The 12319-nt window shown below is 44.5% G+C and overlaps 1 protein-coding gene across 7 annotated transcripts in view; it reads right to left on the bottom strand.

Moving 5' to 3' along the window:
* Window positions 1-12319, bottom strand: part of ATXN7L1 (ataxin 7 like 1) — a 116122-nt gene that overhangs the window by 40718 nt on the left and 63085 nt on the right. Inside the window, exon 1 of one of the 7 annotated variants that reach the window (XM_084306494.1) lies at window positions 9323-9635. The exons of the other annotated variants lie outside the window; for them this stretch is intronic. The gene's annotated coding sequence lies outside the window, so the exon portion shown is untranslated. Of the gene's footprint in view, window positions 1-9322; window positions 9636-12319 lie in introns of those variants that run through there. 7 annotated transcript variants of the gene reach the window in all.

Below are 12319 nucleotides of genomic sequence, written 5' to 3'. Positions count from 1 at the left end.
ACTGTAAACATGTACTTTTGGAACGTGAAGCGATTCCCATTGCCACAGATGCCGTCAGAGGAAGGCAGCGGCGCGAGCAGGCATTCTGCGCACGGCAAGAAGCGGGCGGGCGACCTGCCGCAGCGAACACCCCACGGGCGCTCGCGCGCACACCGCCTGTTTTGACTCCCGGCACTTGTTAAGCACCAAGTTTCAGGTCCTACCAGTTGGACACCAGAGCTGAGCCCGTGCCAAGGACAACAAGCCCTGAAAGCGGCTGCGTGCCTTTTCCTTTTTCTTTTTTTTTTTTTTTTCTCCCGAATTGTTGATCCAGCCCAAGGAACTGCAGAAGTGAACCAAAGTGCAACATTAAAAGCGACAAGAAGCACAGCCTTTTATCAGAAGACACTCTTTTCTTTTTTTCTTTCTTTTTCTAGGGTGTTTACGTCTAAGGGAGCAGGGCAAACCTGCTGTTTTGCTGAAACATCTTTTATTTAGGGAAGAATGCCTTGAGCTTTTCCAAGGGTAGTTACAGATGAGACAGCAGGATTAATCTCTAGAATAACACTAAATTACTCCAAAGTGGCTAAATTTCTTAAAAATGGCCAAATTCCATAAAAAACACTCAGCATTTCCCAGAACACTTATTTCTTTTTGGTATAAAGCATTAAAAAAACAAAAGAGGAAGGGTCGAACAGACCTCCATCACGGCACACAAAAGCTTCAGATGGCGGGATTAATTATGCTGAATGTGAAACGAAGCTGCTGGCTACTTGCTTGCTTCTTTGCGAGTATTTTGAGATCTAAAGCTGAAGCTCCAAGGCCCTGCTGGTGTATGAGAGAGCCAGGAAAAGGATGGAAGAGTGAATACCTCGTCCTGGTGACAATGTCACTCCTCACGTCACGCCGTTAGGAGACCTAGATTTAATGCTGGTGCCAAGGCCTATTTCTTCGGCTCTAAAAGCGGATACTAATGATTTAGGATATTAACTTGCTTAAAAAAAAAAAAAAAAGAAGTTGGAGATTTTGGAGGCACAATTCTCTACGTGCAATCACTATTTGCCACCTGACACTGCAGGAAAGCCACCTGTTTTTCTATCACAATTTACACGCTCTCCTCAGCTCAGAAAGACCAAAAATCCCTGGGCAAAAAAAAGAGCTAACAGAGCAAGTGAATCACGGGCACACACTGTTTTTTTGCGTGACATTCTACTACAGAAAAGCAAGGAGAGCTTAGGCATGGAAATTTCCAGTTCTGCTGGAAGAGATGCCCTGGTAGCCCAACACGAAATCTGTGAGACATCCCGAATTCCCTGGGAGGGTGTGGGGTGAGTGCATCTTACACCTCGTGCCCTGCGCTTATGCCATAAGGACAGCCCTCACCATCCTCTTGCGCTATTTTATTACCTGCTGACCAATGGTGATAATATTTCCACTGGTGGTAATACTTTTGCTCTCAGATCAGGGAAATATACTACCAGCCCTAACCTACGAAGTTGTCAAGCAATAGTACTTCCCTTTCAGGCAAAGGCAGCACCACAGACAAATAAGAATTTTGTGGGTGATCTGTGTACGTGAAGAGAAATCTTTAGTTGGGCTATTTATTGGATGTAACTAAACGTTGTATTCCAATATTAAACATAACGTTAGGAACGGCACACTAGTTTACTAGAAATATAAATTTAAAAGCAACTCATTTATTCACTCCCCAAAGAATCTGGGGAATAATTTTACTCCAGACTGTTGCAAAAAGAGGAAAATTTGGTATCGCTGCTCCCTCACGCTTCATACCATGTAGCAGAGCCCTTTACTGGGCCTAGGGCAGATCTTTTACACTCAAGGTCATCTGCTGATACCCGTTTTTATTCATTTACTTGTATTTTTCAGAGACACCCCAGAATATTTTACCTACCTCCATCTTCAATGATATTTACAAAATAATTTATATACATTAATGTTTCAGGAACTCATCAGATGTTGCCCCTGTAATAAGACTATTACAGAAAATTTGTACTTCTACCTCTTCAATGTTTTGCTTAATCTAAGCAGAGAGAAAACAACACTTCTTTTGGAAGATAAGATAGCCACAGACGAGTATGGAGGGACAGCTGAGGTGGCCTGGCAAGTCTCCACAAGGAGCTCAGGGTTAGGTGTCACGTATTTTCTCCACACTCAGACCCAAACTGATCAGACGAGCGGTGCTCAGCTCCTACAAAGCTGAACGCAATCACTACGGTTTTGCAGGTAACTGAGCTAATGGTGTGAACCATATCACACAGACCAGCAGAAGGCCATCATAACTTCCACAAGTTAAAAACGCCTCTATAGGCGAAAGAATAAAACAAATTTAACAGCAAGATGAGCCTTGTTTAAGCAAAATACCCAGATTTCATGACTCCACCAAAACAATGCTGTAACTTACTGAAATTGGCCCAGAATAATAGTTCTGTAGCACTTGCATGTAACCTACTATTTAAAGCCTCTGGCTTTTTCAGCTCTGTTATTTGGGATCCAAACCCAGCATCTGGTGAAACAACATATTTCTTTTTTTTTTTTTTTCTATATTAACAACCAGATGTGCCATAAACAGAAAAATGATGAAAAATGTTTTTCTCAAAGTCCATGGGTTTGATCCCTAGATTTTCTCCACCTCAGTTACCCTGAACTTCTCCACCCCACAGCACCCTTACATTTCATCCCATATCCAGAGTCTTTTGTGGTCCCTGTCCCACCAACTTCCCCCAGCAAGGTCTAGAGGTACACACATGACAACTACCAGCACAAGTGTGCTGCTGCCACAAGGAAAGCTGTTCCCTGGGGGCACAGTAAGGTGTCTCCTCACAGTTGCTGATTTTCACAAAATCGCTGAAACTTGGCCTCTTTGAAGACAAATTGGCATGGAGTTAAAAATTCTTCAGCCAGAATCACTGTAATCACATGAGCCTTACTAGTATTATTTTCTGGAAAACTCAATTTGAAAAATGTATATGGTATTTTTTACCTGCTTTTGTGTATTCGTTACTCCTCATGGATATTCCCTGGCCTCAAATTAATCCCTTTGGAATATTCTGACATCTTTTAAAAATCAAGTTAACCAAACACACCTGCCCAAGAGAGGACTGCTGTTTTGTTCGGAAAACTGAATGAGCTTGTATTTAAGTTCCAATCCGTATTATCAAACCTGCAATAAAAGCAGCATAAGAGCTTTTTAGAGTATTTTTTTACTTTTACAGTATTTTTTCATTCCCAGTGTTTTAGATAAATCAGCTCATGCGTTTTTTTCAGGCACCTCATTTGCCACAAGTAATAAACCCTATTATTTAGAACACTGCGGGAATACCCACAGGTTATAACCCCCTAAATCACAGCCTCCAAAGTGAATGTCCAAAATAATTCCTGAAGAGGTCATTTATTCCTGTTTCTCTCACTAATACAATCCACACAGAAAAACCCCAAACCCTCACCCTGCTACAGAAGAAAACTGTGAGCAAACCATGCTGAAAGGCCTACCTGTAAAGGCATTTTGTTAGCTGCTTCTTTTCCTTCAGAGTTCCTTTAGTTTCCCATTTATTTACAATTTCAGATCCGAAAAGATGGTTTCTAATTTAACTTGCATCATTTCTGACATCTAACAGTGCAAAATAAGAAACTCAGCCCTAACTGCACATAAACGACGTAGATGTAAATCAGCTTAAGAGAATCCATGTGAAATGCACCTGGTATTCTACCTCTGAACGTGTCTTACCCATTTGTCACTGCAAGTAACTCCGTGCATTACAGAAGCCTTGCTGGGCATAAAGCTGTACCCGGTCATAACACCAACAGTTTTTCCATCACTGCCCTGAATGAGAGAGACTGATACATGTCAAAGATGTTGTATTGCCTCTGCCACATATTAGCGTGGCAGGAGTGGCACAGGGGAAAGAGGCAGGTGATTCCCATTACAGCTACACACCGAGGTGCATGTGTGATCTCTACACCATGGCAAGGCTGTGGCAGCACGGCCGTGCAAGGCAGCTTTCCCTCCTGCCACTTCCAGTGCCATCCAGTTCAGGTGGTTTCAACTTTCTGTGCATCTTCTCAGAAGCACACACATGGTTTATTTTATACAAACTTTTAGGACAAAATGAGTATGTAGAAACTCACCAGCTGACGACAGGGGTTATTTTTCCTATGAGGCACCCTAATTACTTTACTGTAATTAATTGCACAAGTTCAGTGGGAAAAAAAAAAAATCACTTCTCAGGCATAACTCAACTCAAAGTAATTCCTGCAAGTTTCAGCACCGATGAGCTTGATTTGTAAACAAACAAACCAAGATCATTGCAAGTCCAACTTGTAAGCGAGTCCACATACGGAATCAGTTTTGCCTGAAGATATTTAAATATGAGAACAAGCATGCACTAAACATCTTCCCAAGGTATCATGTTTGACATGTATCAGTTGGTTTTGATTTAAACCACCTGAGTCACTCAGAGCACAGGTAAAGCATTTTAGGCTGATTATTTCCCATCAGGGCTGAGCTGGTGTCACGTCACTTCAGGTGGGAAGAATGAACAGCACAGCACAGCCTTTTGTCAGGGGACAGAGCAACCTCTGGCAGTCAAGAAATCATTACAAGGGGAGTAAGCTTGGGAGCTAACAGGAAGGAGAAAACAGTTTTAAGGGTAGGATTGCAAAGTGTACAGACGGTTATTTATAGAGTCAACACTCAATTATCCATGGTCAGATTATCTGTACCAGAGATGCAGAAACAAATGAGCTCCAGCTGGGCTCATTAGCCTACATGCAGCTCAGTGCAAATGTTCCTATACTTCTAGGGCTGGCGTGGGTCTGGAAATAATGCAACAACTTCTTTCCAGCATAAGGCCGAAGTCCTTTTTGATCTAAACTGAGGCACTTTGGTTGTCTCCGTATGACATTTCCAAAGACAAGAACACCGGGGAAAAGGGCCCGGAGTCCAGCTGAAGGCACTGCCTTGCAGCATTAGCCCCGTGCCCCAGGTCCCGAGCTGTGTTAACTCAGGCCCCGCGTCAAGGCAGAGCTGGCTGCGTGCATTCCTGCCCTGCTGCGTCAGGGCTGTCCTCCGCCTGGACTCCGGGGAGCTCGCTGCCGACCAGAGCGGGATACTTGTGACAGCGCAGCAGCCAGCACCAGCCAGCATGGCAAACGCTAATAAAAACCCAAATACAGCTGGGATGGCCTCCGTGCTGAGGGGCTGAGCTGCAAGATCACTTGAGGTTATGATTTACAGCCAGGTCACTCAAGCCAGATACTTAAAGTAAGGGGAAACTTCAAATGTAAGCGTTTTCCTAACTGAAAGGAAAACAAAGCAACAGACGGTACCAGTCCAGGCTGAAGCGGTTTTCCTGGCCACAAAGCCAAAATTTCCCTGTAATTAGCAGTGAAATAAAAAGGTACACAGGGAAGGAAATGGAAAAAGAGCAACATTGCTTCCTACCTGCCAATTGCTTCCTCTGAATCAAGCTATCTGTGCTCATGCTGCAGGGCTGAATCCTTTCTCCCATCTACCAGGAGACAGCAGACTCCAGAAGAGACTTTACGCTCTTTAGACCCTTCTGGAAGTTGTCTCTCCTCATCAAATCGATGCTGCTATAGCTGAAAGAAATCCTACTATTTAGAGATAATACAAGATATTTCCAAATTGGAGGAGTTTGGAATTCTTTTCTTTTTCAGCTCTGGGAGTAACTTGGCCGAAGAGGCAGACGGAGGACAACATGCAGGATGCTGCCATGAAAAATCTCAGCTATAATCAGCTGACTCCAGCTTGATTACAGAGGAGGAACTACACTCTGTTTTTGGCAAATTGATCACAGAGCAAGGCTTTTCTAAAGCTTATTGCTGAGTCTGCAAATTGGTAGCTAGACACAGCAGTAGGTTTAACCAGCAATGGCTAACAAGAGAACCAAAATGAACCATGCCTGAGCAACTGACCTTGTTTCTAAATACTGAAAGGAAAATACCTATTTACACCGAAGACAGCAACTTATAGCATGGAACTACTTAAAGTAGTTTCAAAGGCTAGCAAAAACCAAAGTGTCATGGTAGAGAACACAAGGTAGAGAAAGCAGCAATCTATCCCAGAAGAACATCACTGTAACACTTGCAGGAAATCTGCAGGTGCTAAATCGACCACCTTTAAACCCCTCCTTTCCTTCTCCCTAGTCCTAAATGCCTTGAATTCTAGGCTTCTTAAAGTCTGAAAAAGAAATAATTCAAGGAAAAAAAAAGTTCAAAACCAAAGTTCACCCCAATACTGCTTATCAGAGACTTCTGGCAGTTCCAGTTGTTTTATCTGCTTAGATTACAAGTGCCTAACACCTAAAAGCTGATAGCACTAGAAGTTACAGAGGATTTATTGTCTTCGCTATTTTATCTTAAGACATTAAATTTATTCTCATTATTAGGAATTAATACATTTTGGGTGGTATAACACAGCCAACAAAAATGGAAGAGAAATCTACTGCTGTACATTATCTGCACATCTTGTGTATGTTTTTTTTTTTTTTTTTTTTGAGTACTTACTAATGCTGGAGCATCACAAGCACTAGAAGGGAGCAGACTCGATTACTGATAAACAACTGGGAGGCAAAAGACTTTGCCAAATGTTTGACGACTCATATCAGCAGAAGGTTTACAAGTTTTCGCCTCTTATTTACTGTAACAAGGTACAGGCCAACGCTCCCCTCCTCCCCCCCGCCAAATGCCACTGAACTAGGAAAGACCAGAAATGCAAAACACACGACCTGAAAGCACTGCGCTGAGCCTCAACTGTTGTAAGGTTTAAGGAAATACGCCCAAGGTATTTCCCCTTCACGTGGGCTTCTGCCACAGCAAATTTCAGCCTGCAGCTTCCAGGTAAACTGTCCGCATATCTGTCAAATACACACATGTGAGCTGTGTTTAAATAAACTTTCTGCTCCATTACTGCTCCCCCTGCCACAAGATATCAGCTCTAGCCAGGAACACGATTAGCAACAGGCTGTGAAATGCTTTCACAGAACTTCAGAGGTGACACTTACTGAAGGGCAGTGAAATTTTATGGCCTGAGGGCCCTGGGGCAAAGCGTGGAGGCCAGCACTGGGCCTCACGTGTGACTGCCACAGTCGTACCGCGACTGGAGATGCGATTTCTGTACCTGCTCCGCCTCCCTTTCAGAAGGTTCCTGGTTCACCTTTGCCTCCAACCTTGTATTAATACAGGGCTGCCTCGCAGTGAAGGATCAGAGAGGGGCAAAATATAATAAGGTCACCTCCAGTCCTTTAGCAATTGCTTCCTCGGGCAGGCTGTCCCGAGGCATGGGCTCGCAGACTCGCTGCACTCAAAGGGAACCCACTTTCACAAGGTGCCTACGTTCACTCTGTACCAGGGACTCTCCCTAATCATCTTATGCCAATTCGCCGATCACAAATCTTGCAAGCAATTCCTAACTCTGTTCCTGGTTACTTTAAAATTATTATACAGAATCACAGAACAATTCAGGTTGGAAAAGACCTCTAAGATCATCTAGTCCAACCTTCAACCTCGTACTGAAGTCCACCACTAAACCACGCTAAGTTCTACATCTAAATGTTTCTTGAAGACTTCCAGTGCTGGTGACTCAACCACTTCCCTGGGCAGCCTGTTCCAAGAGCCTCACAACTCTTTCAGTAAAGCAATTTCCCCTAATACCCAACCTAAACCTCCCCTGGTGCAACTTGAGGCCGTTTCCCCTCATCTTATCACTTGGTGCTTGGGAGAAGAGCCCGATCACCACCTCACTACAGCTTCTGCCAAGGTACATGATGAGGACTCCCCTGAGCCTCCTTTTCTCCAGGCTAAACAACCCCAGCTCCCTCAGATGCTCCTCAAAGACTTGTTCTCCAGACCCCTCACCAGCTTCGTTGCCCTTCTCTGGGGATGCTCCAGCACCTTAAACTCCTTCTTGTAGTAAAGGGCAATAGACTGTGGTGAAATAGACTACCTCTGTATGACTTCTGCTTTCCCCTTTAAAACTACCTGTCAAAATCTTTATGTGGCCACTTGTAAACAAATTATGCTATGCCGGTTTTGTATTTTAATTAACATAGAGCAGTACTGGTCAGATACCTCAGAACATCCTTAGCTCTACAGATAAAGCTCATTTAGCAGCCACAAACTTCCACAGATTTACAGGTAACCCCTCCATCAGCTGACACAGGTTTCAGGTAAACAAGCAGGTTTTCTTCCGCCCCGGAAAATCCATACAAGTTTTCTAGGGTCACTTAGTTATAACTGTTTAATAAGAACATAATGGTGATAAAGAACTTCTTTCTCTTCCCAAATTTTTAGTACAAATAGAGGAAAGCTGTGATTGCTGCATACAGAAAGTAACTGAGCTGTAATCCATACTAGAGCACAGCAGAGGTGAAGTGGCAATGCCGATGTTACAGCTGATGGTAAGCAGCCCTTAAAGCCTGCAGGCAATCCTTGTCTTTCCAATAACTCCAAACTGGAAGAAATCAGATATATTTAGAGAATAACTCAGTATCATGACAGTACTCTCTTTTAATTTAAATTTACACAATTCAAGCCATACTGAAGCCTCCAAAAGCAAACGTTTGGTAGTTCCCTTGTTCTTTATTTAAGAAGCTCTATGGAATTTACATAAAGAAGTCCATTAAGAAGTTGACAGCTGCTAATTCGAGAGTCAGCAATTTCCCACTATAGTGGCAGACTGTGTTTAAACTGCTGTAGTACCACTGTCATGTTATTAATCAAGTAAGGAGAAAAAGGTAGGAATTATGTATTTCTGAAGCACTACCTTGTATCGATACAGTCAGATGGAGCTTGCACTGTTTTTTTTGGCACCCCACGGCACGTGAAATAGATGTGACGGTGCAAGCAGAGGGCGTACAAATACATACTATGAAAAAGGGAGAAGTCGTGATAACTCCTCTGTATGTATGGGTCCAGCTGAAGCTTTTCTGTGCTTTTTGAACCCTTCTGAAGGGACAGCGGTGCCGGCTGCAAGCGGCACCCAGCGCCTGCTCCCCAGCCAAAATCCCAGGCGCATTTCGTGGGGGTTTGTGCAAGCACGAAAATCGCAGGAGACATCAGTCCCCGAGACGGCAGGCAACGCGAACGATCGATACTTGCACAACAGCACGCTGATACGGCTGGAAAGAATAAAAAAAAAAATCACACATAAAAAAAAAAAACACCACAGATAAGCGAAGGGGCAAAGTCCCGCGCTCTCCTGAGGCGCCTCCTCAGAGGGGCGCGAGGCGCCGGCCCCAGCGCGCACCGTGCTCCCTCCCCAGCCCCGGGCACCCCCCGGTACCCCCCGGGCACCCCCCGGTACCTGTCGCCGCCTCGCCGCCGCCTGCCCGAGCCCTCCAGCACCGGTTGTGGCCCGAGGCCTCGCCCGGCTCCCCCGCAGCGGGGCCGCGGCCGGTAGCGCTTCCTCCGGCCGAGCCCGCCGGGCCCCGGCCGCCATCCTGCCCCCGGGGCCGCCCTGCGCTGCGCTGCCCGCCGCGGGGCCGCGGGCTCCCCCTGGCGGGCCGGGGGGCGGGCTGCCGGGGCCGCTTTATTCGGTGTTTTTTTTTTTTTTTTAACTTATTTATTTATTTATTTATTTATTTTACCTCTGCGCCCTGATCAGGGAAAGGCCAAAAGGCGACAGGTTCGCCAAGCGGCCCAGGAGACGCCAGCTCTTCTGAGCAGTTGTCCAATTCCTGCCTCAAGTTGAGGAAAGCCCGGAGGAACGCCCCGCCAGCTACCACAACCCCTGGCCTCTCCAGCCAGGTTATGCGCTCACCTCGTCTCTCTGAGGCTGTAGCACTGGCTAAACTCCACAGAATAACACACAGTAATTAATTTGAATCACACATATACATAATCACGAATATAATAGTGGCCGGGGTTTGAATATCTCCACAGAAGGAGACTCCAACATCTCTCTGGGCAAACTGTGCCAGTGCTCTGTCACCCTCACAGCACAGAAATTACCACGATTAACGCATATTCTTTACAATACTAAAAGATTACACTTCTGAGGTCTTATTATCTTTGATTTTTACACAGTCACATCCAAGAGGACATGGGATGAGGGCCCTGCTGCAGGGCACTGCATTGCCCCCAAGCCCTCTCCTGTCCCCACAATCAGCCAGCCCCGCACAACCCTACCAGAAATGAAGGGCTCTGTGAACAAGCTGGACTTGCCACAGCAGAGCTCCACATGCCACAGCACCTCTCAAGCAAGCCCACATGCAGCTGACCACTGCTGGGAATCCTAGGTTGCCCATTATCTGGAAATACTTCCTCAGGTGTAAGTCTCCCCTTTTATTCATTAAGGGGGAAGAGCACAGCCCACAGGTACAGCCCATCAGCAGAAGCTGCTCCACCTGCAGCAGAGCAGTTGTCAGACCGTACAGAAAGCCAAAAACATCTATATTTGCAGCAGCCTAGCACGGGACCCCAGTTGAATGTAAATTTATTCTCACAGCAGAGACCAACATAAAATACTCTGACACATGCAAGCCCACATCATGAAGCACTTAACAAGTATCTCAGGATTTAACTTGCATATATTTGCACACATGCATGGAGCCCTGGTCCCCAGGAAATTAAGCTCAAAGCTGTTCCCTGGGGCACTGCGCTCCCCGGCTGCTCACCCTCCCTGCCTTCTGTGGGGATCCCAGGGGGCAGGCGAGGAAACGGCCCCAATTTATCCGAGTCTCTTTCTTAATCACAGAATCCTCTGCCTGAGGCCCTGGAAGGAGAGAGAAAGCGGTTGGGGAGTGTGAAAATACAGAAGCAGCACTCTCAGAGATTAGTCACGGTAAGTAAGCTCTTCAGGGGGCACTTCGGGTCCTCCTGGCAGCAGTTTCCATAGGGCAGAAGACAGAACCGGATTCAAGACATCCTGACCCACTGGACCCGAAATGGAGCCCAGGCAGACCAGTAATGGAGCCAATAGATCTTTGAAGGTACAGAACCTGTTTTTTTAATTATTATTATTATTGTAATTACTTTTTTTTTTTTACATTTAATTTCAATGCGGGGCTTGAAATAAAAAGAAACAAACACAAAATGACAAAACAAAACCCAAAAAACAAAACCAAAACCAAAAAATATGTTGTATATTTGGGGTATGAATCTACCTAACCAAAACAATACTAAATGCTTCTGGGATTTCTGAGTGGGGAAACATTAACACTGTAGGTACACTTTTCTCACAGAAGAGGTTATCACAGAAGCAAAGGAATAATGAAACAAAATAGTATTAAAAAAAAAAAAAAGAGAAAGTAATCAAGTAATAAGTACAGAAGTAGTAGGTAATATCGATGTATAAATAAATAAAACAAATAGTTAAGTAAAAATGCTTACAGACATGCTGATAAAAAGCTGACAAATTAAAAGCTTAAGGGAAATTCGGATTGTGTCGCATACTCCATCACTTATGGCTAGGATGCTACAGACACTGCTAATGCCCATTTGCATATCTCAGGCTGGTGCTTGCAGGGCAGCTGGCAGAGCACCCTGCAATGGGTAATCCTGGGGAGCCACAGGACAGCACGGCAAGTGAGTGGCAATTGCTGCCTCACATCTGCGTGTGGCAAAGTTTGCCTTCCAGTCCTTGAATGGCAAGCAAGTCCCAGCATGGTTCTGAATATTTAAATTGTAGCAGAGGGTAACGTTAAGGAAGGGTTAACTTCCGTGTAAAAACAAAACAATACACTATTTTGGGGGGGATGTGGGTTGGAGGGGCGCACAGTAACCATGCAAACAGCCTAGCAAATATAATTTTACAACAATGCTTTCAACTCTCTGAAAAATAAAATTCTACTATTTGAAAAGCAAGGCTAATATTAGCTTTTGATTAAGGTACATCCAGGAGGTTGTCAATTTTCCATATCTTAATATTAGGTGTCTCAAGTGATCCATCAATAGATTGCCTGAGCCAGTGTTTCAGGAAGCCATAACCAGTGCTTTCGTTTTCAATCTAAAAAGGGGAATTCATCAACAATATCAAAACTCCTATTTAAATTTAAGAGGTCTTCTTCAGTAGAGATGAAGACTGCAAACATTTTCCTTATAGATTAACTTCCAGTAAATAGCTTTAGAAAATGCTCTACTAACAGAGACAGCTCGTGCTAATGACAGACAAGTTGTGCACTCAATCATACGCAGCAAGCATTGCAAGTAATTGCTTTCTACCTCTGCAATTCTGATATGGAAGTTTTAACTACACAACCCAGAATCTTTAAAAAAAGGTTGAAAACAAAACAAGCCAAGGGTGAGAAATGCAGTATCATCGTGGATAATACAGAAAATAATTTTATTTATTTATTTTTTA

The sequence above is a fragment of the Netta rufina genome, assembly GCF_964035555.1.
Source record: "Netta rufina genome assembly, chromosome: 1".
Lineage (NCBI taxonomy): Eukaryota > Metazoa > Chordata > Aves > Anseriformes > Anatidae > Netta > Netta rufina.
This window is presented reverse-complemented; position numbering and strand designations above follow the sequence as displayed.